This window comes from Acinonyx jubatus, chromosome B3 (assembly GCF_027475565.1).
Source record: "Acinonyx jubatus isolate Ajub_Pintada_27869175 chromosome B3, VMU_Ajub_asm_v1.0, whole genome shotgun sequence".
In the NCBI taxonomy this organism is placed as follows: domain Eukaryota; kingdom Metazoa; phylum Chordata; class Mammalia; order Carnivora; family Felidae; genus Acinonyx; species Acinonyx jubatus.
The window spans coordinates 35092947-35120710 of NC_069386.1; the positions used below are offsets into that span (position 1 = coordinate 35092947).

General features: G+C 48.9%; 1 long non-coding RNA gene across 3 annotated transcripts; it reads right to left on the reverse strand.

The window, feature by feature from the left end:
* Window positions 1–27728, reverse strand: LOC113601868 (uncharacterized). Of its 3 annotated transcripts, none has more exons than XR_008299066.1 (3): window positions 27443–27728; window positions 11196–11383; window positions 1–385 (listed from the first exon to the last, which is right to left on the reverse strand). It is a non-coding gene; the product is annotated as an uncharacterized LOC113601868 (long non-coding RNA). The 3 variants fall into 3 exon arrangements; XR_008299065.1 differs by lacking the exon at window positions 27443–27728 and adding an exon at window positions 21843–23187; XR_008299067.1 differs by lacking the exons at window positions 1–385; window positions 27443–27728 and adding exons at window positions 8227–10064; window positions 21843–23187.
* Window positions 27729–27764: the final 36 nt, after the last annotated feature.

Here is a 27764-nt window from a genome sequence, read left to right on the forward strand (position 1 = left end):
TGTGAATCTTAAAATTACTCCAAGATAAAAGTGTATCTAAAAAAAAAAGAAAACCAAAAAACAAAAAACAAAAGCAAAGTGCTCAGAATAACGTCTGGCCAAAGCAAGCGTTCAGTGAATCGTGACTATTATGTAACTGGGACCATCCAGTTGTTCATTAGCTCGGAGAGGGCATCCAACTATTTCGCACGTCGCAAAGAACCTTCTATGATGTCGGGCACCCGGGAGGGCTCCCCGTGGCAACTCGCCTTTCGGCCTTTCTCAGTTCCCACCCCTGGCCTCCGCTTTCTTGTTACCAAGACTCTGAGCGTGCGTTACCTTATTTTCAGACCGTATCGAAGCTCCATATTGCAAGTTGGTTGACGATTCTTTGGAAGTAGGCGGGCTATCAATAAGTAATGGAGACATTCATCAATAAGTTACTCTGTTTTTCACCCGCACTGCACACGGAAGCTGAACCTCTCTGATTATGGGGTCTTGGGAAGAGCGCGGGTTTGGCCAGAGAAGAGCCGGGTCTGTGAGTCTCAGCTCCACTCCTACGGACCGTGTGCGGGCAACTGGGTGAACTGGGAGCAGCCCCCACCTTCCCAGGCGCTCCAAGGTTTCCTTATGCTAATGCTCATGCAAGCCCTTGGCAAAGCCCATCTCCCTGACCGCTGTCTCCCCCTGCAGCCGAGACTCAGGGAGATAGTGTCCACCTACAGGGAAATCCGGGCCTGGGACCAGAACCTGCCCAATGGAACTCACGTCTCCTGGCCAACCGCTTCTCGCAGTCACCTGTGGTCCCCCAGCCCCACGTGGGACGGGCTAGTCCGGCTGCCTGACAGGGCTCCGGGCATTCACCCAGGAGGTGGGCCTGAGGCCGGCCGGCCGCCAGGGCCTCACTCCTCCCAGGTCTACTGCTCAGGCCCGGCCAGCCCCTGTGCACTGCTCTATGGCTTCACAGAACCTTAGAGAAAGGGTATCACGGCACCTCCGATTCCCTAGCAGAGGGATGCTGCCTCCAGATAACCGTGGGTGGGGAAGGAATGACGTGTGCACGATTTATCCCTGGTCATCTCCGGGGCTGAGGGACCAAGGAGGTGATCTTGAACCACGAGGGGTGGGGGGTGGGGGGTGGGGGTGCAGAGCGGTAGGGGAGAGGGGCCACCTCTGATTCCTTTGAGGCTGGAGGACTCAGTCCCTTGGACCCTAACTCCCTGGCACTCAGCCTCGAGGCAGGCTAGAGAGGGAACAGCGGAGGCCAGGAGTCCCTGCATCTGAGGGCCCTTACGCTGAGTCCTCCCAGGATTCTGCGCTCCTTTGGGGCCCTCCCCCAACCAGGAGGCCCCTTGCCCTGCTGATGAGGAAGGGCCGCTCTTGCTGAGGAGTCCTGAGGCAGAGAGGGCTGTGAAAGAGGGCATGCAGTTGGCAGCTGAAAGGGTGCGGGTCCCCGGATGGTGCCTCCTGGGAAGCCATTCCGACTAGGGGCTCAGCGGTGTGGCACCTGCCTGCCCCGGGCTGAGCCAGGCAGGCCCCCGATGGTACCGGGCAAGTGGGAACATCCCAGAGAAACTGTGACACATAAACCGCAGAGAGGACCCTGAGAAACCCCCACGGGTCCCCTGGGGCGGCGGTGGGGGGATGGGGGGACGGCATTCATCTCTTCTCCAAGAATCTGGCCTCTGCTCTCTAACGTTTTTCTCTCTAGAAGACAGAGAGAACAGGCTTACTTTTTGTTTGTTTCCAGCCTGTTTGACAAACAGAGAAACTGAGGCCCAGACAACTAAGTAATGGCCCGTCAGGAAAGAGCTGGAGGGGACACAGAGGCCTCGCCACCCCAGAGCGGGCTTGTCCCGCTGAGCGCTGTGACCCAGCACTCTGCCCTCGCCCCAGGGCTCCGTCTAGAAGTCTCTGTTGGCACGGAGTAGCCAAGAATTTGGCTGTGGGTCCACTCTTGTGAATGCTTGGTTTGTACACCCTCAGCTTTATCCCAGAGCCTCGGGCTTCTGGAAAGGGTGGGGCTGGGGGAATTTCAGGACCTCGACCTGGAAGGAATTCCGGGAGACCGGGCTGCCTCTCACTCCACCGGCCGCTGGAGAAGGCCTGCCTGAGCCACAGACTTGCTCGGAGATCACAGTGAGGATCCCCTGAGCCACCCGTCCGTCCCTTCTTCTCTCTCTCCCCCCTCGCACCCATGGCGCCTGCACGGGCGGGACAGCCAGATTCCTCAACATGGAAGTCACAGCCCATTTCACTTCTGGTAAATGGCATTTTCATAGGGTCACAGAATGCAAAAACTTGAAAGGATCTTATTGATGGGTATGACCAACTCCCTCTTTTAATAGATGAGGAAGATGAAGGCAGAGAGGGAGGGTGGCTCCCCCCGGGGGTGGCCAGTGAGTCAGTGTAGGCAGGGCCTGGGCTAGAACCCCAGGCCGGCTCTCCCGGACCCTGCGGCTCTGTCTGACCTCCCTTCCCACTTTCCACTCCAAATCCCCAGTGCTCTCGCCAGAAAGGACTACAGGAAGACTGTGATCAGGTCAGGGCAAGAGTTGGGGACAAACCCGAATGCCTCAGTGGCGGGGAGGGGGAGGGGGGCCCTCAACGTCTGTCAGAAGAGGAGAGCCAAGACCTGGGTGGGGGGAGGGGGTGACTGCCACACCGATCATCGTCCCGCAGGCCGAGGATTTCTGCACCTTCTGGCTTTTTAAAAGCATCTATAAAATACACTTTTTAATGTAAAATAGTCCAACACTTAAATATAGAGACAATCCAAGGTTAAAAATAAAACACCCGGGACTAACTTATGACCGGCAGTAGAATTCAACTGCATCCTGTTTTGATAGATGAGGAATCTGAGGCACAGAGCGGTGGCCCTCCGGAGACCACGCAGGGACCACTGGCCAGTGTGGCTGAGTCATTTGTGGGGAATCCCCCATGCGGGTCGTGGCCACACCGTTGACAAGATGGCATCCCCCAAGACCGCACTGCCAGTATCTGGACCCCAGCCCCGACTCCTCCGTCTGTAGGTGATTTGCCTTGAAGGGCCTAACCCTTGGCCTTTTGTGAAGTGCTCCCTATGGTCCACATTCCCCAAATCTCTCTGAGCGTTCCGTTTTTCCTGGACATGTCCCTTTAAGACTCCAAAGTGGGCCAGAACATTCTGAGACCCTGCCGGAGGCTGGGAAGGACTGCAGACTCCCTTCCCTGTGCCAAGCCCTTCCCACATACCATTCCCCTTGCCTCTGGACATTCTGCCCTTCGCGGTCCAGCTCAAAACAGCACAGCTGACACTCCAGAAAAACCTCATAAAGCCGAATTAGGAGCATGTCAGCAAAAGGGGAAAATGAGATCATGGCCAGCCTGCCACCTTCCCTGGCCGGCTAGATCCACCGGCGGGCCGTCAGTCCTCGTGCCCTCCCTGACCCCTCCTGCGTGTCCAGCCCTGTGCCCAAGACAAGGGGCCTGGGGCAGTTAAGTGAGGAGGTGACACACAGCCTCGTAAAACCACAGGAGAAAGTCAAGTGCAGAGATGAGCACAGAGGATAATAAGGGTTTGGTGAGCTGCAAGGAAGGGGTGGCCAGAATAAACAACGGCTCCGCCGAGAAAACGGGTCTGGAGTTTTCTCGAAGACAAGACGGAATCGGTGTGGAGAGCTAGCGAGGAGGGGAGAGAGCATTCAAGCGTCAGGCAGGCAGCAACATCGCCAGGGGCGGGGCATGTTGGGGCAGAGTGGAGGCTCGGCGGCAGCCCTGCTGTCCCAGCTCTTGGGCGAGGCCCCTCCCCGATCTGAGCTCTGCTTCCTCACCGGCAGGCGGGGACTTGGGCCAGATGAGCCCCAAGTCTTCTGCCTCCTTGAGCAGGAGATCTGCTCTTGCTTCTCTCAGCACCCAGCTTACACCCAACATACGCACTCCTTGAAGGAACGGGTGAGCGAGTGGTGTAACAGACACCAAGCCGGTGAGAAAACTAGGAGACCCGACCCCCAAATAAGCCCGTTTCGCATGTTCGGTGTTTCGAGGCACTTCCCCATCTGCCTTTCAAGGCACTGCCCCCACTGGAGGCAGACAGTGGGTTTCATCAATCCTGTCCGACAAGTAGGGAAACTGAGGCATGAAGCGCGTTAGGAGGGATCCGAGGCTTACCTGAATGGTGACCTCGGACAGAAACGGAAACCATGGCCCCGCCCTTCCTGGTGCCGCCTCCTGGGGACCTGCCTGCCTGCGGGGAGGGTGCCTTCGGGCCTGCTGCTGCGAGGGGGTCTGCGGTCAACCATTGGGTCTGCACCTGGGTGGGAAAGTCTGCCCGCAGACCCGAGCCCCATCTGCAGGTGCAGCACTTACCAGAATAAAGCCGCCATTTTGGTTTCTATCTGAGTGGCCCTGCAGGGATCCCTTGATATGTTCTGAACCCCAGGAGGGGGAGAGGAGTGTTGTCTCTGCAAAACCCCAACAGGGGGCGTGAAGCAACTCGTTCAGAGAATCCCAGACTTTACCTGGGGGGGGTCCCCTGACATTCAGCCTCCTACCCTTTCCGGCCCGATGAACACTGCCAGAGAGGAACAGGGGGCGCGGGAGAGGCACCCTGGTGGGTCAGATGTGGGCAAGTCTTGCTGGAGACACCCACCTGTTTTCTGGGAGGGGGCACGGTGGGGGGGGGGGGGGAGACAAAAGCCTGAGTCTCCGCATCTTTCAAACGGGGATAGTCTGCTGATCGCGTGATGTTGATGTGAGCAGATCCTTCCAGTCGGGCAAAGTCACTACACAGGTATACAAACCTGTACCCAAAAAGGTGTATGCGATGAGGGATTTACCGCGAAAAGGTTAATGGAGAAGTAACCTTTCATTTGACCCAAGGATTCTCCGACTTGCAAAATGACCCACTGGGTTTCTTTAAGTTGCAACCCCCTGCTGGCCCCTCTCCTCTAGGCTAATTTAAAATAGGGGACAGGGGCACCTGGGGGGCTCAGTCAGTTAAGCATCAGGTTTACTGATGGTAAACCTTGGTTTCGGCTCAGGTCACGATCTCACGGTCTGTGAGTTGGAGCCCCCGTCAGTCTCTGCGTTGGCGGTGAGGAGCCTGCTTGGAATTCTCCCACTCCCTCTCTGCCCCTCCCCTGGTCTCGCGCACGCTCACACATACACGAGTGCTCTCTCAAAACCAGTAAGGAAACATTTAAAAATAAATAAGTAAAGGGGCGCCTGGGTGGCGCAGTCGGTTAAGCGTCTGACTTCAGCTCAGATCATGATCTCGCGGTTCGTGGGTTCGAACCCCACGTCGGTCTCTGTGCTGACAAGCTCAGAGGCTGGAGCCTGCTTCGGAGTCTGTGTCTCCCTCTCTCTCTGCCCCTCTCCTGCTCACACCCTGTCTCTCTCCCTCCTTCAAAAACTAAACATTAAAAAAATAATAATAAATAAATAGATAAAACAGGGGACGATTGTAAATGCTCTGATTTATCAGGAACGTGTCTGTTTATAAAACAAAGCTCAGGTGTGGAATTCTGTGAATTCATCCCCGTGCTCACCAAGGCCCCTTTACATTCTCTGCGGCCTCAGGATGAGGTGCCAGATGAACCCTACCTGCTAAGTAAGGCCCCGCGCCTCCCACCTATCCACCAGAGTTCTCCTCCCAGGGCCGCCCCGTGTGAGGGCCTCGAGGACTCAACTCTTCCTCCCCACACTCCCAGGCCAAGTTCACGTCCATCTCCTGCTGCCTGGGACCCTCCTCTGGCAGAGACTGTTGGTTCCCTTCAAGGACCCGCTCTTCCCATGGCCTTTAGTAATAGAACTAAAGGCCCTGGTCCCCAGGCCCCCTTGCCGGAGGCTGTGTGGCCCGGAGCCCATGCTCTACCAGTGACACATGAGGGAAATAGTGTGTGCCAGGTCTGGGTCATGTCTGGCCTTAAGGGGACTGGTGTTTCTTCAACCTCCACTTTTCTTCTTTTCTTTCCGTCGGCTGAACCCCTATGATGGCAGGGGCTGGGTCATCTTGGACCATATGATAAAAGTTGCCAATGGACAAGAGCAGAGCAATACAATGGATGAATCTCGGGTCTCCAAACCCTTGAAACTGCCATCCTGGCCCTGGACTGCTTCAGATATCACCACGGTTCCGTGAAGGAGACATGCACTTCCATTGAGGTTAAGCCCTCGTTCTTTAGTGATGGCGGCTGGACCCCTTCGCTTTGCAAAGCCCTTTCCAACCATTCTTCAAAACGTACCCGGAGGCCACCAACCCCAGGAAGTATGCCCCGATCATGCCAGTGATAGCCGGCCTCGCCTCCCCCATCCCAGAAGGCATTGTCAGAGCCAAATGTTGATGCACCAGACCCTATCGTATTTCATGTTATTCACTCCCGTGTAGAGTGAGGCAGATCAGGAGTGCTTAGCTTGGTGTCTCTTTCGTGGGCACAGTGCCTTCCAGACAGCGCCGTAAGCCTCTGCAGCGCAGGGCCGGGTCACAGACCTCTGTCGCCACCATTCCCGGCGTGTAACACTCAACTGAGACTCGGGGGCTTGACCTACGTGTTACCAAAAGGAACTAATAGGAAAAGGAAGCAGCCAAGGCTGGTGGGGTGTGGCAGGGGACAGTCCCGGCGCCGAGCCTTTAAATACAACCTGATGTCAGAGAAGTCTACGACATGTAACCCCAGAAGAGGACTGCTATAATCGGATTCTTCCGATGTGGAAAAATAAGGCAGGCCGACTGCTGCTGCCATGGAGAGGCGACAAGTGTTTGACCTCGGGTGTGAGGAACGCTGACTGATTCTGTGCTGTCACAGGGAGAAGGGCACACCTGTTCCAGCTGGAACACAGTCAGCCCCAGCCAGCCACCGTCAGAGAGACCAGCTGGAGTCCTGGAAAAAAATGGATCATGCTAGCTATTATGCAATGAAGCTAGCCAGCAGCTGTCCAAGATGGAATAAACTGCCTCATGAGGTAATGAGCTCCCTGACGCTCGAGGCAACCAAACCAGATGACCACTGGTGGGGATACTTTACGTGGATTCCAGTTTCAGACTGGGGAAGGAGACTGCTCTGGGTGGCGTGAGGTCTTATGAAACGGATTTTTCAGGCTACGGGTGTGTGTGTCTTCTCCATTGGTTCCAAGTCAACATTTCTCCCTCAGAGCCTACCGTTGTGCCTCAAGTTGTACCATGAGAGCTTTATTCACTGGAAGTCAGGTGTCATGATCTCCCGGGGATGCCAGTTAAATAAAGGGATGCTATTGGGGCGCCTGGGTGGCTCAGTCGGTTAAGCGTCTGACTTCGGCTCAGGTCATGAGCTCACAGTACGTGAGTTCGAGCCCCGCGTCGGGCTCTGTGCTGACCGCTCGGAGCCTGGAGCCTGCTCGGGATTCTGTGTCTCCCTCTCTCTCTGCCCCTCCCCTGCTCTCTTCTCTCTCTCCCTCTCAAAGAACTAAACATCAAAAAAATTAAAAATAAAATCAAATCAGGGGATGCTACCTAATGTTATAGGTATTGACTCCTCTTGGCGAATTCATTTAGCAGACCCTTCTCCAGAATGGCTGGGGGGGTCAGGGTTAACTGGGACACTGGTCACCATAGCAGAGGGCTCTGACTAAAGGCAGGTGGAACTGGGATTCAGATTCGGTTACGGGACTTTGTGATTCCCCCGGGAGAGCTGTAGCTCTGAGCTCCTGCTGGCCTGGATCCTGGCCCTCTTTTCTCCTTTCTGTCAGCCCTGTTCACAATCGGGGCTGTGTCCTAGAGCTGAGGGCGTGGGAGGCCTGGGGCTCCTCTCCCAACATCCCGTCCCCTCACTGGGCATCCTCCCAAAGTGGCCTCCACGGCTTGGGATCTCTGCCCCCAGCTCAGTGCTCAGGGGAACCGGTCTGGGACCAGCCACGGAGGGTGCCATACTCACCCATGCCCTTCCTCTGCTGCCCCTCTGCCTGCCCAACCACGAACGGCTGTGTGCCCCGGGCCGGTTACTTCGGTTCTCTAAGCCTCAGTTTCTTCATCTGTAAAATGGGCATCATCGGGTAAGTAGGTAGGTCCGTGCCTGGCACATGGCAGGTCCTCGCTGGGGGAAGAAAGGTAACTGATCCCCACTCATTGAGGACCTGTGACATGGCAGACACTGACTTACCTATTTATACACACCGCTCTTCCTATGTCATGACCATTCTCCTCCCCCTTAGCTACCTCAGCATGTATTTTCGAGCAACAAGAACATTTTCTCATACAACCACATCAACACACTCTCATGCCAGTTGACCTATCATGGACTTTAGAGCAATGTTTTTCTGGCCCGAGATCCAATCAGGTCTCACACGCGATGGTCAGGTCTCCTTAGTCTGGAATGGCTCCCATGCTTTTCTGTCTTTTGTGACCTTGACATTTGGGAGGAGCGCAGGCCATGCATTTTGTAGAATGCCCCTCACCTTGGCCTTGCCTTATGATGCTTCCTTGTGATCAGACCCAGGCCCTGCGCTTTGAGCAGAAACATCACAGAAGAGATGCCGAGTCCTTCCCAGGGCAACTCGTCAGGAAAAAGTGACATCGATTCGCCCGTCGACGGGGATGTTCCCGCTGATTGATTTGGGGCTAGGGTGACGCAGGTGACATTTTTCCCGTTCTTTGGGGAACGTGGTCCCGTTTTAAGCCCAGGCTCTCAAATCCAACGGAGCTGGCTTGTGTCTGCACTTCAACATTTACCAGCTATGTGGCCTTGGTTGAATTACCTAAGCTCTCTGAACGTGTGAAACAAGGATTGTGCTGCTACCTCTCAGGGATGTTTCCAGGAGCAGATGGGACCAGGTGAAGCGCTGGGCAGTGGGCACCGGTGCCTGGCACATCGGGGGTGCCTGGTGGACATCAGTCGACTGGGCATCTGCCCGAGGCTCCGGAGGGGACTGATGGAAGAGGGGGGTCCCAGGAAGCAGCAGCAGAGGAACCCGGTGTCACTGGTGCTGTCATGATGCCCTGGGCTCAGAGAGGTGCCAGGGACGGGAGCAAGTGTCTACTCACGACAGATAACCCTGGGCATAGGAATGGACTAGCAAGGTAGACCCATGGCCACGAGCCAAGTGTGGACTCTGGGGTCCAGCCCATCTGTGGTTGTAGCCCATGATCTGTGTGAATTAGCTGTCCTTGGGCAAGTCAAACAACCTGAGTTTCCGTGTCTCCCTCTGTGAAACGGGGGTGATTCCACATCTCTCGTGAAGTTGTAAGGATGGTGAGATTAATGGATGCCAACAGCATGGCCCGGTTCCCGGCATACAAAGTACAGACACTGATCTTCTGGGCCAGGATCCCAGTTCTCAGCTTCCTTCTTTAGAAACGACTTCCCTGGAGTGCCCGGGGGGTTCGGTCGCTTGGGCATCTGGCTCCTGATTTCTGCTCAGGTCACCATCATCTCACGGTTCATGAGATCGAGCCCCACATGGAGCTCTGTGTTGACAGTGTAGAGCCTGCTTGGGATTCTCTCGCTCCCTCTGCTCCTCTCCCCTGCTCGTGCTTTCTCTGTCTCTGTCTCTCTCAAAATAAGCAAACATTAAAAAAAAAAATGCCTTCCCTGACCACACCCCCTGAGGAGAGAATCAAACTTTCCCTAAACACTCTTGGGGTTGTGTCATCTCACACCTAGCAGGACCAGAAATCGGTACAATTTCTTCCTGGAGGACATTTTGCCAAACGGGGATTTTGTTGGTCAGTGTTCTTAGTTGTTCTTAGAAGCCATTCAGCTAGCTTAAGCAGAAATGGATTTATTAAGGAGAATAGATACCTCCCAGAATCATCTGGAAGTCGAAGTAACACACCCCGGGCTGGGCGTCCAGGGACATGTCCCAGAAGCACAGACCAGAACTGGCTGTCACCGGAGCGGCTGCTTCTGCCTTGATCAGAAGGGAACGGTCACCATAGCTCACGATTCCAGAACTGGGTCACCTGCATCCTGATCTGTGGTGGCAAAGATGCTCCATACCACTGGCCGTCCCGCCTCGTGACTCAGCCTTGAATCACACTCCTAGAAGTTCATCTCATTAGCAGAGCCCAAATCGCATCTAGAATGCACGCTGTAATGGAGTCTTGGCTTTTAGCCGTCCATTATCTAGACACACTAGAAGGAGGTGAAATATGTTTTGAACGAGCCGATCCACCAAATCAAGAACCATGAAAATGGTCACCTCTAGTAATTGTCATTGCTTTTCTAGGAATTCATCAGAAGGAAATTGACATAAACAGTATTTTTTATAAAGAGGAAGGAAGGATGAGAGGGAGGGAGAAATGAAGGAATAGGAAGGAAGGAAGGAAGGAAGGAAGGAAGGAAGGAAGGAAGGAGAAGGAAGGAAAGAGAGAAGAAACGAGAAGGAAGGAAGGAGAGAAGGAATGAGAAGGAAGGAAGGAAGGAAAGAAGGAAAGAAGGGAGGAAGGAAGGAAGGAGAGAAGGAATGAGAGAAGGAATGAGAAGGAAGGAAAGGTGGAAGGAAGGAAGGAAGGAAGGAAGGAAGGAAGGAAGGAATGGAGGGAAGGAGGGAGGGAGGGAGGGGAAAAATCCATAAACAAGGGGTTGGTTAGATAAATTTTGGAATTGTCATAGGAGAAAAATTTTTGACCAATAAATATAAATTATTCAGAAATTTTGAATAATTTTGCAATGACATAGTATTAAGGAGAAAAGGCAGCAACCAAACTTTGTAGAGTGTGATCGCAGTTTTACAAGCAGGGCACATACACGCACGTTATCGAAGGAAGTACCTGAAGGTGTTTGTCTGGAAATCACATGGGATTTTTTTATTTTCTTGTTTACACTTTGCTAGATCATCTACGCGCTCTACCAAGAACACGTATCGCTTCTTATAACGAATTGTTTTCGAGATTGAACGATGACATAAACAAAACGAGGTAGTCGAGCCGAGCACGCGGCCTTGCCTTGTGCAGGCGTGGCCTGTGACAAAGACAGGACTGGAGTCAGGGTGGAGGGAGGAGCGGGACTAAGTGATAAGAGTCGATAAGAGAGGACAAGGACCAAGTGTACAGGGTGGGCAGAGGCCATCTCGCACTTATCTGGCATGTAAGGGGATGTCTATAAACATTTGTTCTGTACCCATACGAAGAAATCGTCAAAGGGCTTGAAAGCAGCCAGTTCACAGCAAAAGGAATACAGACGACTTTGAAATGGATGAAAAGGTACGCAGCCTTAATCAGAATCAAAGAAATGCAAACTAAAACCCGAGGGATTTTCACTTACCAGATTGGCAGAGATCACAACGTTTGCTGAGAACCGGGGGAGGTGCACGACTAGACTCCTGGTTGTGGGCTGTGCCTGGCCCTGAGGAGGATTTGTAACATCTCTCAGAGAGGGAAATGTGTGCGCCCTTTGATCCGGCTGCTCTGCTCCTGGGAGTTTATACCCAGGTAGAGTTGTGCGTTGCTCATCTGCAAAAGAGGGAGCGCACAGGGGTGTTTATGGCATTGGTGTTTATCTTACCAAAGATCAGAAGCCGGGTCTTCAGTAAGGGTCTGCCTAGACGGTGGGGTATCCATAGGACGGATTACTTGCTGAAAAGGAATCATCTCAAAGATGTATTTTTAAGCACCGAAGTCAAGGTCAAGGGCAAACTACATAATATCCTATCCTTGTAAGAAGAAAAAACACATGCAGAGATATCATTGGATACAATAGTCTATTTCTGGTGTCCCTGGGGAGAGAGACCGGGGGAATGAGGGTGTGAGCTCGAGCTGGAATTTGTCGTTTATGCTTCGGTACTGTGTGTGATTCGATCACGTTCATGTGTTACCTTTTCAATTTCAACACAGAATTTGAAAATAAATACTCTTTGAATTAACCGTCGGGCTAGGAAGCCAGGGAGAGAGGCATTTGGGGGTGAGGAGACGAGCCATAGGGAGCCGTCGATGGTTCTTGAGTAGGGCAGCGCAGCTTCTAAGTGGTGTTTGGCAGGGAGAGGAGCTGGGAAGCTGGGCCAGTCTGAGGCATGAAAGTCACCGGGCAGGCGGGCTGCCCCCAGGGGTAAGGGTGGGCGGGCAGAGAAGGGTTACTCCATGGGGAGCCTCTTTTTATCCTCCTCTCTCTGGATGATTCTCCCTGTTCCCGACCCGTTATGCCTCACAAGTTTCCCAGGCGAGCTATGGAATAACTCCATCTTTTGTCAGGGCAGATAGTTTCTTTCTTAACCATGGTCTCTCAAGTACCACTCTACTTCCGTCTGCTGGGTTAGAGTCCCTTGTCCTTCCTCTCATTCATTCCCTGTGCTCCCGCCCAGATGGAGCCTGCTCTCGCCCCACACACAGCCTCTATGCTCCGTTACCTGGCTCTCCTGTCTCAGCCCGCACTGCCCCCTTCCCCTCACATGCACACCTGCTCCCCTCTTCCTGGTACCACCCCAGAGGGAGCCCTGTGAGACAGATTACAGATGGCCTTTCTCCTCACCCTGGCTCAGCCAGGCTCCCAATGAGGTTTATGATGGGTCTTATGCCCCAGGAAGAGGGGAGGGGGGTGGGAGAGTGGAGGGAGAGTGGGGTTGGAGAGGAAGGAAATAAACCCGTCCTGCCTTATTACACCTTCATAGGCGTACTTATTTTAATACGAAATCGTTTTAAATTACAGTAAAACCTCGGGCCACGGGCATATTTCGTTCGGGAAACATGCTTAAAATCCAAAGCACCTGCGCAATCAAAGCGAATTTCAAGACCCATTGGCTCGGTTGTGATGACGTGAAGTTCGGCATCACGTCCTACTCAGACTGCAAGCCAGCGCTCCTTTATCAAGTTGAAATGTAGTAGAAATGTTTGCTCGTCTCGCAGAACACCCGCAGAACAAGTTACTCGCAATCCAAGGTTTTACTCTATTTGCCGTGGAGTAAGACAGATGCTCCTGGAGATGCCCCAAACGGATCCCTTTGTCCTATAGGGTTTCTCAACCTCGGCACTATTGACATTTGAGGCTAGATGATTCTTTGTTGTGGGGTCTGCCGTGTGCATTGTAGGATGTTTAGCAGCACCCGTGGCCTCTATCCACTAGACTCCAGTAGCCCCACCCCCTCCAGACAGACAAAAATGCCCCCCGACTTTGCCAAGTGTCTCCTGGGTGGCAATATGGCCTTAGTGAGAGCCACTGCTGTAATTTCATGTCCTCCCCAGTACAGGACTGTGTGCTCGAGTGGGGGAAGGCATCGGTGCCTCTCTATTATCGGTCTTTACCCAACATCATAATGGGGAATTTTTGGTCTTGTGGGGAAGGCAGGCAGCTGTTGGCTTGGTGCCCCCTATAAATCACAGCACAGAGACAATCTCTACTTTTCCACGTGTCCCCCGAGAACATTAACCTGGAACCCCAGCCTGAACCATTTGCAAAATCCTGAGATTTTCAACCTCCATATAACTAGATTCTTCCTGGTTCTTGGGTTTTTCACCCAGGACTACCAAGAGCTCTGCTTCTTAGAGTCTCTTATTGTTAGGTCTACAAGGGCAATAAAAACCCTCAAAGGGTTTCCGGGACTTCAAATAGCTCCTTTAAAAATTAAAAAGAAAGAGAGGGGAAAGGGAGACCTCCGAGCCTTGGATTTTGTTACACGCTGAATTAGACATAAGGAGGTTGTCCTTAAAATATTTCCCACCCTTTTGTGGCTGCCTCGTATTTTAGGGGAGTTGGCCCGTGTGTTGCCAACTGTGTGGGACGTAGCCTAGGATTCTGGGGCAGTCCACTGGACCATGAGGAGGAAGCCTGAGTAGCATGGCCCAGGACATCCAAGAGTATGGATATTGTACTGTGGGCTCGAGCGGTCAGGGAGAACCTTGGAAAACAGCAAAGCCTGGATATCTTTACAGTTCTCAACATCTTCTGAATATGAGATGCACTTTCAGCCCCTTGGCTCTTTGCTGAAGCTCTCCCTTCTGCCTAGAAAGCCCTATCTCCTTTGTGTACTTACTGTCCTTACTCTTCCAGGAGTAACTCAAAGTCTCCCTTTCTTCTTTGCTCATGAAATAACCAGACAAGTGAGCAAAGGGATGTATAAGTTTATGTACGCATGCATGGTGAAAATGAAATGTATATATTTCATTGCAATGTGGTTTGTAGTGATGAAAAAGTGGAAATCAGCTAAAATGTCCAATAATAGCTAAATAAATAATAGTTAAATAAATTAGGATATAGTCATATAATGCAAGATCACCCTGCCATAAAATATTGAGGATAGAAATGGCTATTGACTCGATTAGTTGAAAGGAAGTTAAAAACAGCATAGATGATTTTATTTTTAAAAAATATGTTATACAACGGGGATTCTGGGAAGATGATGCAGTAGTGAGCCCCAGGAATCTGTCTCCCCCCCCTTAGACAACAATTGCAGAATCTGTATAATGTAACTATTTTAGAACTTGGAGGGAGGCCCATTGAAGGCTTTCAAGTTCCAGGAGAAGGCTTGGATGGTAATTTGGGTCAATTTCAGCTCTTAACTTAGTAGCAGCTACCCTTTGCCCATGCCCAGCCCCATGGCAGGCAGCTGTGCACATGTTCCAGAAGCAGCCTGCGCACAGCTTGTGGGAGTCAGGATGGCCCATACGTACCCCGTCCTCAACCAAGAATCCCATATCCTACAAAACTGGCCTTTTTGCCCTTCCCTTCCAGCTGAAGCAGCTTCTAGGGGATTTAAAGGGCCCAGCTCTTTTTTTCTCCGCCCTTTATTTTTCTTTCTCCCCCTTTTGGTAAAAACTAAGGACGGCAGACTCCCAGACTTTAAAGACTAGGACATTCAAAAGCAACTGCATTTATGGGGGAGGGTAGAAACTCACTGAGCATACCCAGGAAAAGGCTCAGAAAAGACCTGAGAAAACCTTAAGTTTGTACCTCGGACTGATCCTCAATACACACAATAACCTAACAATCAAAACAAAAAACAAAAAAAAATGGTAAATCTGGGGTGGGGAGAGGGCTGGGATCTGACTTCCAGAGTTACAACATTACTATATTTAAAATTTTTTTAATGTTTATGTATTTATTTTTTAAGTTTATTTATTTATTTTGAGAGAGACAGAGAGAGAGAGAGAGCACGAGCAGAGGGGCAAAGAAGGAGAGAGAGAATCCCAAGCAGGTTCTGTGCTGTCAGCACGGAGCCCAATGTGGGGCTTGAACTCATGAACAGTGAGATCATGACATGAGCCGAAATCAAGAGTTGGTCGCTTACCAACTGAGCCACCCAGTTACCCCAATGTTTATTTATTTTTTGAGGGAGACAGACAGAGTGTGAGAGGGGGAGGGGAACAAAGAGAGGGAGACACAGAATCCAAAGCAGGCTCCAGGCTCCAAGCTGTCAGCACAGACCCCAATGCAGCGCTTGAACTCACAAACTGCAAGATCATGACCTGAGCCAAAGTCAGATGCTTAACTGACTGAGCCACCCAGACACCCCACAACATTATTATATTTAAATGTCCAGTTTTCAACAACAACAGCAACAACAACCAAATCACACAACATGCAAAGAAGTAGGAAAGTATGGCTTGGTAAAAGGAAAAAGAATAAGCCAACGGAACGGTCACTGAGAAAGACCAGATGGCTGGCCTACTAGACAAAGACTTTAAAACAAATGTCTTAACGATGTTCAAAGAACCAAAGGAAGACACGGAGAAAGTCAAGAAAACTGTATGAACAAAACGGAAATATCAATAAAGAGAAAACCTAAAAATAAACCAAAAAGAAATTGTAGAGCTAAAAAGTACATTAACTGAAATGCAAAATTCACTAGAAGGATCCAAAGGCATATTTGAGCAGGTAGAAGAAAGGATCAATGAACTCAAAGACAGAATGATTGAAATTATTGAGTCTATGTAACAGAGAGAAAAAATATTTAAGTAAACTTAACAGAGGTTAAGTACCTATAGGTACCTTAAGCTTTTAAGCACTTTGAGCACTTTTAAGCACACCAACATATGCAGTGTGGAGATGCCAGGAGGAGAAGAGAGAAAAAAGGGGGCAGAAATATTTGAAGAAAAAAAGCTCGAAACTGCTGAGTCTGATGAAAGACATGAATATAAACATCTAAGAAGCTTAACACACTCAAAGTAAGATGAACCCAAAGAGACCCACACAAATACATATTGTAATAAAAATATTGAAAGACAAATACAAAGAGAGAAAATACAAATACAAATACAAAGGATCCTCAAAAATACAAATACAAAGAGAGAAAGCAGCAAGAGAAGCTACTCCTCACATACAAAGGATCCTCAATAAGATTGTCAGCATAAGTTTTATCAGAGACTTTGGAGGCCAGAGGCAGTGGGATGATATATTCAAAGTGCTAAAAGAAAAAGCCTATCAACCAAAAATCTTATACCCAGCAAAACTGTCCTTTAAAAGTGAGGGAGAGGGGCGCCTGGGTGGCTCAGTCAGTTGAGCGTCCAACTTCAGCTCAGGTCATGATCTCACGGATTGTGGGTTCGGGCCCCGCATCAGGCTCTGTGCTGACAGCTCAGAGCCTAGAGCCTGCTTTGGATTCTATGTCTCGCTCTCTCTCTGCCCCTCCCCCACTTGTGCCCTGTCTCTTTCTGCCTCTAAAAAATAAAGAAAAAAATTTAAAGTGAGGGAGAAATTAAGACATCTTCATTCTCAGATAAACAAAAGTTGATAGAGTTTGTATTATCAGACCTGCCCTGCAAGAAATGCTCAAGGGAGTCCTACAGATTGAAATGAAAGGGCTCTAGATAATAATCCTAAGCTGGGTGAAGAAATAAAGATCTCAATAAAGATAACTACATAGACAATTTAAAAGTATTATTGTAACAACAGTTTATGACACAACTTTTTGTTTTCTACATGATTTAAGAGAATAAAACATTTTGTAAACATTATAGTCTAAAAGCAAATATTAGGGGCACCTGGGTGGCTCAGTCGGTTGAGCATCTGACTCTTGATTTCAGCTCAGGTCATGATCCCAGGGTTGTGGGATAGAGCCCTGTGTTGGACTCTCAGAGCCTGCTTGGGATTCTCTCTCTCTCTCCTTGTGCTCCTCTCCCCTACTTGTGCTCACTCTCTCAAATAAAAAATTAAAATAAATAAAAATAAAATAAAGGCAAATGTTTCATAATTTTGGTTAAAAACTCCATATTATGCTTAGAGACTAATGCACTGAAGAAACAACTTTTAGTTTATTGTTTGGGATATACAAAGTATAAATATGTAATTTTGTGATATCAGTAACTGAAAGGAGTAGGAATGGAGCTATAAAGAAGTAAAGTTATGTTATTGAAGTTAATCTTGCATCAATTAAAATTAGGATATTATAACATTAGAATGTTAATTAATCTCTTGGGTAATCACAAGGAAAATAGGTATAGCATATATACAAAAGGAAATAAGAAAGCAATTAAAACATTTCACTACACAAAAAGTAAATAAACACGAAACAGTAATGAAGGAAATGGGGGGACAAAAAGCTATAAACTGTATAGAAAGCAAATAGCAAAATGACAGAAGTCTCCTTATTAGTAATACCATTAAATGTAAATGGATTAAATTTGCCAATGAAAATACAGGGATTGGAAGAAGGAATTTAAAAAACATGGTCCAAAAGTATGCTGTCTACAGGAGTTTCACTTTATGTCCAAAGACACAAATAGGTTGAAAGTGAAAGGATGGAAAAAATATATTCCATGCAAACAAACCAAAAGAGAACAAAGTGACTATATTAATAAAATCTTCAATATATCAAGAAGATATAACAATTAGAAATATTTATTGACCTGATAATAAGCCATCAAAATATATGAAGCCAAAAAATGGACAGACTTTAAGAAACAGACAGTTCTACAACAATAACTGGACACATCAATACTCCACTCTCAATAATAGATAGAACAGCCAGACAGAAATAAGGAAACAGGACGTGAACAACACAATAAACCAATTAGCTCTAACAGACATAAAGAACACTCTACTGAACAAGAACACATGTTCTCCTCAAGTGCACATGAAACATGTTCCAGGATAAACCATATGTTAGGCCACAAATTATTCTCAATAGATTTATAAAGACAGACATCAATACCACATATCTTCATAATGGGCTGAAGAACAGAAGAAAAACTGGAAAATTCACAAACTTATGGAAACGCAACAACACACTTTTATACAACTGATGGATCAAAGAAGACATCACAAGGAAAATTAGAAAATATTTAGAGACAAATGAAATGGAAAACACAACACACCCAAACTTTGGAGACGGCAGAAGCAGTGCTAAGAGGGATATTTATAGCTATAAATGCTTACACTAAAAAACAATAAAGCTATCCCATCAACAACCTAATCTACAATGAAAGGAACTAGAAAAAGAACTAAACCCAAAGCCAGCAGAAGGAAAGAAATAATAAAGATGAGAACAGAGATCAACAAAATACAGAATAAAGAAACAATAGAGAAAATCAACAAAACCAAAAGTTGATTCTTCCGAAAGATCAAGATTAACAAACATTTCGATAGACAAAGAAAAAAAAGACAGGAGATTCAAATGACCAAAACCATAAATGGAAGTGGCAACGTTACACCCAATTCTATAGAAATAAAAAGGGCTCAGAGCAATTACACACAAACACATAACCTAGATGAAATAAACAAATTCCCAGAAACACATGATGTATCAAGTCTGAATCACAAAGAAATAGAAAATCTGAATAGGCCTTTAACTGTTAAGGAATTGAATAAAGCTCAGAGGGAATTTAAGACAAGATGACCATATATCTGGGCCACACTGGCTGATCCCCAGACACTGGACCAGGAAACAGAAGCTTGGACCTCCGCCCGTCTACTCACTCTCAGTGGAAGGCTCCACTAGGCAGAAGGCACCCTCAACCCCTTCCCTCTCCAACACCATATCCCATCCCTCCTCCCCCAGCCCAAGTGTTGGTGCCCTGCCTATGCACAGAATCAGCAGCTCCCTCTTGGGTGTAGAATGAGGTGAAGTCATACATTTCTCCCTCCCAAGCCCCGGAGATCCCTGTTATTGAGGGACCCAGTGGAGGCAAGCATTACCTTCTCCAGCTGCATCTTTCCAAAGGCACATTCCCCATGTTAATGCCCAGGGATCACAGTGGGAATAGCCTGAGCTGTTGTTTCTGCTCCCTGCTCTGTCTGGAGGAACCTGGGCAGGTGGGAGTCATGGCACGTGGAACCAGCCAGCAGAAAGAGTATGGCTAAAGAAGGACAGGGTGCACCAGCTCTGCTCAGGGCCACACCTCCTGGGGAATTACAGAATCCTAGACTCACAGCTTAGAAGGACTCTTGCATTCAACTCCACCACTGGGTGGATGGGGAAAACGAGGCTCACAGTGGCAAAAGAGATGCCATGGCTATCAGTGGCAGGACTGGGATTAGAGCAAGATGTATCACTCCCAGTGTAGGGTTTTGCTGTTTTCATGAAAGACTTCTGGAATTCTAACGGAGGGCCAGAGAGGGTAAAGAATTCATTCAGTCACAGAGATAGGAAGTTGAGATTATGGGATTTGAAACCACGTCTATGAGACTCAGAAGACCACGATGGTTCCATTAATTCATCATGGGCTGTGTGTGTGTGTGCGCGCGCCCGCGTGTTTGGGGAGTGGGGAGTAGAGAGATTGAGATGGTGACAGGGATGGTACTAAAGAGCTGATTGTCCACTTCTCAGCCACATCTTTTGGTTAGCCCTGCTTTCACTGACCATCTTCCCAGGCCAGGTCAGGCTCTGCTATCGTGCACCTGCTCCCCAAAAACCCTGTATTTTCCTTCACGGTACGTACCACAGCAGCGATTTGGTTCCACATAGTATTATTTTGTTCAATAAAGTCTCTCCCTCAATACACAAGCAGCCTCATGAGGCAGGACTCTGTTTCAGCCACCCCTGTATCCTCCTAGACCTAGCCCAGGACCTGCACAAAGTCTGTGCTCGCGGTATTTGTTGAACAACTAGATGAAATGGTGGACAGATGGATATGTGGATGTGAGGATGTCTGGATGGATGCCTAGAAGCCTGGGAGGATGGACAGCTGAGTCTCAGCTTAATGGAGACCCGAGATGTGCAGTGACGCAGGGCCCCAGGCCTGGGTTCTGGTTCTGGACTGGGAGTTACAGAAGACCAGGACCCTATCTCTGTTCCCAAACCTCGCCTGTGTGGTGAGTCACCTAATTTCTGAAAACCACATGCCTCTTTCCACCCCGAGGCTGCCCAGAGGGGCCTCTAAGCCTCAAAGACTGTTAGGAAAACTCGACTCACACACAATTCCTACCGGCCCCTTATCATGGCTGTTTCTTTGATGTGCTCTTTGTGAGTCAGAGAGCTGCTATTGCCTCACTACTGTTGCTGTTTCAGCAGCACGCTGACATTTTTAAAAGAAAAAAATCGGAAGAGGCAGACTCTGTCTTTGGGCTAAGACTGCAGACAGCCCTTTGATTTGATTATAAACGGAACTGGGGTTGAAGGAGGCCAGGATGTCCAGGTGAAAATGGCAGGACCCTCCTATTTATGGCACAAGAAAAAATGCTCCAGGACTTGGGAAGAAACCTCCCCGGCTCCTCCTTTCCTCCAGGAAATCCACTATGGAGCCCCATTCTGATCATTCTGGCATCTGGCTGAACTCTCATTTCCCTTCTTTAAAAAAAAAAAAATTATTTACGTTGAGAGAGAAAGAGAGAAAGAGAGAGAGAGAGAGAGAGAGAGAGAGAATGTGGGGGAGGGGAAGGGGCAGAGAGAGAGGGAGACAGAATCAATCCCAAGCGGGCTCCGTGCTGTCAGTGTCGAGCCCGATGTGGGGCTCAAACTCATGAACCGTGAGATTGTGACCTGAAGTGAAGTCAAGTCGGACGCCTAACCGACTGAGCCACCCAGGCGCCCCTCTCACTTCTCTTCTTACCTACACACGTCTTCTTGCCAGAGAGGCAGCCCTCCTCTCGTCTCCACGGCTCACATGTCCAAGTACTGCACAGCCTCTGAGCTCCGCCCAGTTACCTGTTTCTCCACGGCCACCAGCCTCATGACCTGCCTGCTCTCTGATCTCCCGTTACATCCACTCCCCACACGGCAGTTACCTATGTTACTACGTAATGCTAATGTGAATTTTGCAATGTTGCGTGGCAACGTAAAGGAAGACAGTTGTGGTGTCTTGGTGACAGTGGCATTCTTGGGGCCAAACGAAAGTCGTCCAACTCAGCTACTTTTCTTCCTATCTGATCTCAGAGAAGTTATGACTCTCAGTTTGCTCATTAGTAGAACTGGTGGGCTGGTTTTGATAGTTTTGAGTATCAAATAAGATAACACCATTGATATGCTCTGTGAACCGCAGGATGGTGCGCCTGTATGAAGACTGATCAGTACCTTCATCTTCTTCGTTCTCGCCATTATTTCCAGCAGGAGCGTTACATTGCTGCTTCACCTCCCACGCATGCCGGTGTTATCTTCCCAGCCGGACTGTGAGCCTCCGTAGAGTGGGACCCCACCCCCTCCTTCTGCACCTAGCACAGGGCTACATTCACAGCTGGTAGCCCATGAATGTTTCTTTTTTCCTTTGTTTTGTTTTTGCTTTAGCTGTACTTTTTTTTAAGTTCGTATTTTAATTTCAATTAGTCGACCTACAGTGTTGTATTCATTCCAGGCATACAATAGAGCAATTCAGCACTTCCCTACATCACCCAGTGCTCATCACAAGTGCACGCCTTGATCCCCATCACCTATTTCACCCATGCCCCCCACCGCCTCCCCTCTGGTAACCATCTGTTCGTTCTCTATCGTTCAAGAGTCTGTTTCATGGATTCTCTCTCTCTCTCTTCCCTGTGGTCACTTGTTTTGTTTCTTAAATTCCACACGTGAGTGAAATCATATAGTGTATATTATGACTGACTTATTTCACTTACCATTATACTCGCCAGCTCCATCCATGTTGTTGCAACTGGCAAGACTTCACTCTCTTGTCTGGCTGAATGATGCCCTGTTGTATATACCCACCATATCTTCTTTATCCACTCATCTGTCCATGGACACTTGGGCTGCTTCCATATCTTGGCTATTGTAAATAATGCTGCTATAAACATAGGGGTGCAGGTATCCCTTTGAATTCGCGTTTTTGTATTCTTTGGGTAAATACCCAGGAATGTGATCATAAGGTAGTTCTATTTTTAACATTTTGACGAACCTCCATACTGCTTTCCACAGTGGCTGCACCAGTTTGCATTCCCACCAACAGTGCAAGGGGGTTCCCCCTTTCTTGACATCCTCACCAACACCTGTTGTTTCTTGTCTTGTTGATGTTAGCCATTCTGACAGGTGCGAGGTGATATCTCATTGTAGTTTTGATTTGTATTTCCCTGATGATGAGTGATGCTGAGCATTATTTCATGTGTCTGTTGGCCATCTGGATGTCTTCTTTGGAGAAATGTCTGTTTATGTCTTCTCATTTTTTTTAAATTGGATTATTTGTGGTTTTGGATGTTGAGTTTATAAGTTCTTTATATATTTTGGGTACTAACCCTTTATCAGATCGATCATTTGCAAAGATCTTTTAGTCTTGTTGATGGTTTCCTTCACTGTGCAAAAGGTTTTATTTGGATGAAGTCCCAAGACTTCATTTTTGCTTTTGTTTCCCTTGCTTTAGGAGACATAGCAAAAAAAAAAAAAAAAAAAGTTGCGATGGACGATGTCAAAGAGATTACTGCCTGTGTTCTCCTTGAGGATTTTTATCATTTCAGGTCCAATATTGAGGTCTCTCATCCATTTTGAATTTATTTTTGTGTATGGTGAAAGAAAGTGGTCCAATTTCACTCTTCTGCATGTTGCTGTCCAGTTTTCCCAACATCATTTGTTGAAGAGACCATCTTTTTCCCATTGAATATTCTTTCTTGATTTTCCCAGGATTAATTAACCATATAGTTGTGGGTTTTTATTTCTGGATTTTCTATTCTGTTCTGTTGATCTATGTGTCTCTTTTTGTGCCAGTGTCATACCCTTTTGATTGCCACTGTTGCGTAACAGAACTTGAAGTCTAGAATTGTGATGCCTCCAGCTTCGCTTTGCTTTTTCAAGATTGTTTTAGCAAGTCAGAGTCTTTTGGGGTTCCATACAAATTTTAGAATCGTTTGTTCTAGCTCTGTGAAGAATGCTCTTGGTATTTTGATAGGAATTGCATTAAATGTGTAGATTGCTTTGGGTAGCGTAGACATTTTAATGATATTTGTTCTTCAAATCCATGAGCATGGACTGTCTCTCCATGACTGTTTCTTAATCAACTGGTAAGTTCAGGGAAAAAATAATAATAAGTCAAAGGGAGAAGGTTGTATTCAACAAGGATGTCTTCAGAGATCCTGTTTTCTTACTTCCTCTGTCTAAAACAGAAAAGGAAAAAAAGGAAAGCAAGGACATTGTAAAAGACAGCAACCTCCCTACTTGACAAGGATGGTCTCAGACATTTTTTGCCATGGTCCCTGATAGCACCAGGGCACTTTCCACCCCACGGTCTCAGCCAGCCTTCAAGAGAGTCCTGGGAAAGGAGGTGGGAAACAGGTGCATTAGCATCCCATTCTACAGCCGAACAAAATGAGGCCCAGCAAGGCCAAGGGTCTCACTCACTCCGAGGTGGAACAGTGAGTCATTGAAAAAAGCCCAGCCTGTGAAGCAGGCTTCTGACGAGAGTCAGAAGCCCTGGGTCTTTTTAGGAGGACATTCATCCCACCGGAAGAGAATTTCTTACCACCAATTAAGAGGGAGATTTTATAAGCATTACTCAGTTTACTCCTCATGCTGTCCTTGAAACGACCTGTCATCATTCCCCTTTTATACAGGAGGAAACTGAAGCTCTAAGAGGTGAAATGGCCTGCCTAAGGTCACAGAGAGGAGGGGGAACCAGGCTCCCATTTCCCAGTACCTGCTGAGCACATTCTGAGCACGTGGGCTGAGCCCGGTGCTGGGGTGTGAATCTCTCCCCCTGCTCTCTGGTTCCCCCATTCACAGGAAGCTTGGGTCAACCACATCCTGCCACGTCCTTGCAGACAAGACAACGATCCCCACCACTACCATTCTCTGTTCCACCACAGCCCAGCCCAGCCTGGCGAAGGCAGACAGACTTCCTTTATTCTGTCGGTAACCCCTGAATGTCAGAGCTAGCTGAGGTCTAATTCTATGCTCCTTGAAGCGCCCTCCTTCAGAATCCTCCGGGGGCAATTGTTAATAGTCCAGAATCCCCGAGCCGTCCCTAGAATTGAACACAATGGCTCCAAAGGAGAGGTCTAGGAATCTGCATTTTTTAACAGGCACACTTAGTCATTTGATGAGCGTTCAAGTTTGAGAAACCACTGGTCTCACCATTTAAAAGAGGCAAACTGGTTCCCAGAGGGGAGAAGTGACGTCACCTCCCTCCCTCCCCATACAGATCTCTTACCTCTTTGGCATGCTTGTTGAATCTGCTGAAAGAGACCCCCGAATGCTATTGGGTTCAACTTTGCCATTAGGGAAGCCAATGAGGGATCCATGACACCCAGCTCCACATAAGCGAGGGGAATGGCGCTTGTGGAGAGTGAGAAAGACATCTGGAGACCCTCCAGAAGCACTCCCTGCATTCAGGGCTAAATACACCACAGGCAGATAGACAATCGGAAGTCGCCTTCTTAGAGTGATCTGGAACTGGCTTTCAGTCCAAGGGTATGAACACTTCATCCCGGAAGTGGGCAAACGACTGCCTGCAGGTCAGATCTGGCCCCCTGCCTGTTTTTGTAAAGTTGTATTGGAAGGTAGCCACATCCCACTTGTAGATGTGTTGTTTATGGCTGCTTTTGTGCCACCGTGGCGGGTAGAGCCTAAAACATTTGCTCTCTGGTCATTTACTGAAAAGGTTTGCCAACCCCTGAGTTAGCCCATCAATCAAGCAGTGCAGCTTCATTCCTGAGGGTATTCCAGAAGGTCTCTGGTTCTCCCACTTCTGTACCCAGAGCACCTGGCAGCACTGTGCTTGGCACATCGTGGGTACTAAAAAAAAAAAATTGTTGAATGAATGAACCATCACAATAGGTTATTTTAATTCCCATTATACAAATGAGAAAAACCACAGCTTTTAGAAGAGGTTAAGTATACAGGCAAAGGTCTCTGAGTTAGAAAGTGCTAGAATTAGAAGTCATCTCGATCCACAGTACAGCATTTTCCTACCAACTCGAAGAAGGGATCAGGTAGAATCTTGAGAGAAATCTGTATGAACGGAGTCCATGGTAGATCTTTTACAAGGAGGGCTGGGTCGTGGGGTTGGGAGAGATGGTAAGGAAAGAATAGAGGCTCATCTGAAGGGATAAGATGACCCTGTCCTGCTGGGAAAATTTATATCTTGAGATTATAGTAAGCGAATTTCTCCTACAGCGTGAGCCTCTCTGGACCCGCTTTCTTCTTAACTGAACAGACATTTTTCACCTGTAGGTGAAGGAGGGCCCATCAAGGAGCACAGTAAGGGGAGATGAAATGAGTCAAGCATGCTTACCAGAATACAATTCAAAATGAGCCAGGCTATGGACTCAGGCATACTGAGTCACGGGGGCGTTCACAGAAAGCCTGCATAGCCACCTAGCCACGGGTCTGTGGTGACGTGCCCACCCCAGGGAGAGCCTCTCCTAATGACCACAAAGCCTCTCCCAATTCAGAGGTTCTCTACAGGACTAGCCCTCTTGAACCTGAGAAGATCCAGCTTTCTCGGGGTCACTTGGCCCAAATAGCCACAGAGAGTGGGGAGTCATTTGTGTTAGCTTATTAGATGCCCCTGTTATCTTCCCCCCAAGAAGCCACACCCACGAAGTGCCATCGACGATGTCCAGTCTGTTTCTTTAAAGCGGAGCGAAGACATAAAGCTGAGCGCCAAAGACTCCACTTTCACAGGTTTTGGGTTTTGTTTGTTTGTTTGTTTGTTTGTTTTCCCTTTCACCTTTACTGTTATCTCACTTCCATTTAATTCACCAGAGCGCTGTTGGGTTACCGCATGCATTGATTCTCTCCAAAGCACTCCACTTGGCTTGCAAAGAAACAACTCTAATTTTTTGCACTCGTACTTCATTGCATTATGGAATAATTATTGCATTATTGAACTCGAATGACGGGTACAGATTGAGAATGAACACACGTAGCACTTGAGAAGCACACCCCAGCTCAGAATGAGCCCGGGAAAGATCAGAGGGTTCCCTGCTGGCTTCAAGGGTTGGTTGTGTCCTGGGCGCGGGGTACAGCTCTTGCTGAGGGGCATGGACAGCCTCCGGCCACCTAATTGAAGGTTGGTTAAGAGGGTTCTGCTATTTAAGCACATATGTTGCAGCCCATTGTCACGTGCAGAGCGCTGCCCTGCAGAAGCCTCACGATCCTCTGAGGCAGGCAGAGGAGGCTTTCGCACCTAGTGAGGATCGGGGACAGAAAGGGACTTTCTCAAGAATAAACGCCAAGTAACCATCTCCTTTGTGTCTGTACTGCCGGAGCCCAGGACAGAGGGGACCCGTGGAAGAGAAATGCATGGTTTATGGGACAGAAGTGATACAGCTGGGCTCCAAACCCAGAGGATCCGCTCTGAGATGCGAGTTCCTCCCGCTCACCAACAAAGCCAGTGGGAAGCGTGCTCCATGCCTGGCTCGGGTACCAAAGACACAGCCCCCCTGCTTCTCACCCGTTCAGAGCTTCCTGCTTCCTAATTCTTAACTCCTCTCCCCACCTTCCCCCTGCGCCAGGGGAAAAAGGCTGAATCCTCTCTCTCCTTAGGTGTCACTGTTAGACTCTTCTGCAACAAGGCCTGGAAAGGAACAACCCAGCGCGTGGGGGTCGGGGCCAAGGTCCTTCGGAGGGAGGGGGAGGGTGCTCCCCCCCCACCCTGTGTCACCTTCACCTCGACCCCCATCTCTCACTTCCGACTCCAAGACTTCCCACACTTAGGCAAAACATCCTGGCCTGACTCCCCGCGAGCTCTAGGGGAAACCCTAAACCTCAGAGTGAAATTATAAGGGGCTGATTTGCCCCGGGGAAATTAGACACAAACAAGCCCGGGGTGAACCGCTGGGCCAGAGCTGTTTCTCTGGATTAGTCACAGGGTTACCCACTCATGAAGGCCCCTCCCCCGCCCCCCCCCCTCCAGCCCCAGTTAATCTGGAAGGCTGGCCTGGTTACAAGCATGGCCAGATGAACAGGAGGTGAAGAGGGGGAGCAGGGGGGAGGCACATTCGCCAAAGAAACCACAGCGCCCTTCTGCCTGGGTGGGGCTTCTGTTCTCTTAACTTGCCACTAAACTGCTCTAAACTGCCTGTCAGCACCCCTGCTTCCTGCCGGTGCTACTAGGAGCTCTTTTCAAGTTTAATAGGACGGGGAAGGTCCCCCAGCCCCAGCTCTACTCCCAGAGAGGGCAGCAATGTTCCCGTGGTTCATTTCTCCGCAAATAGTTACCAAAGCCTATTTCCCGCCACGTACTGGAGCTGAGGGTCATTAAGGCAAAGACGTCAAATAGCACACTCACCTCACTGAGGGTGGGGGCTTCTGTTTATGTGGGTCGTTGCCGTATCTTCGAGGATGGCATATTAGTCAGTAGAGGCGCTCGGGAAGTATACATTGAATGAATGAAGGACTTCTGGGCCTGGGTGGTTCCGAGGGTTAAGCATCTGACTCGATCTGGGCTCAGGTCACGATCTCACGGTTGGTGGGATCGAGCCCCGCCTCTGGCTCCGCGCGGACAGTGCAGAGCCTGCTCGGGATTCTCTTTCTCTCCCTCTCTCTCTCTGCCCCTCCCCCACTTGCTCTCTCTCTCTCTCAACAATAAATTAAAAAGAAGAAGAAGAAGA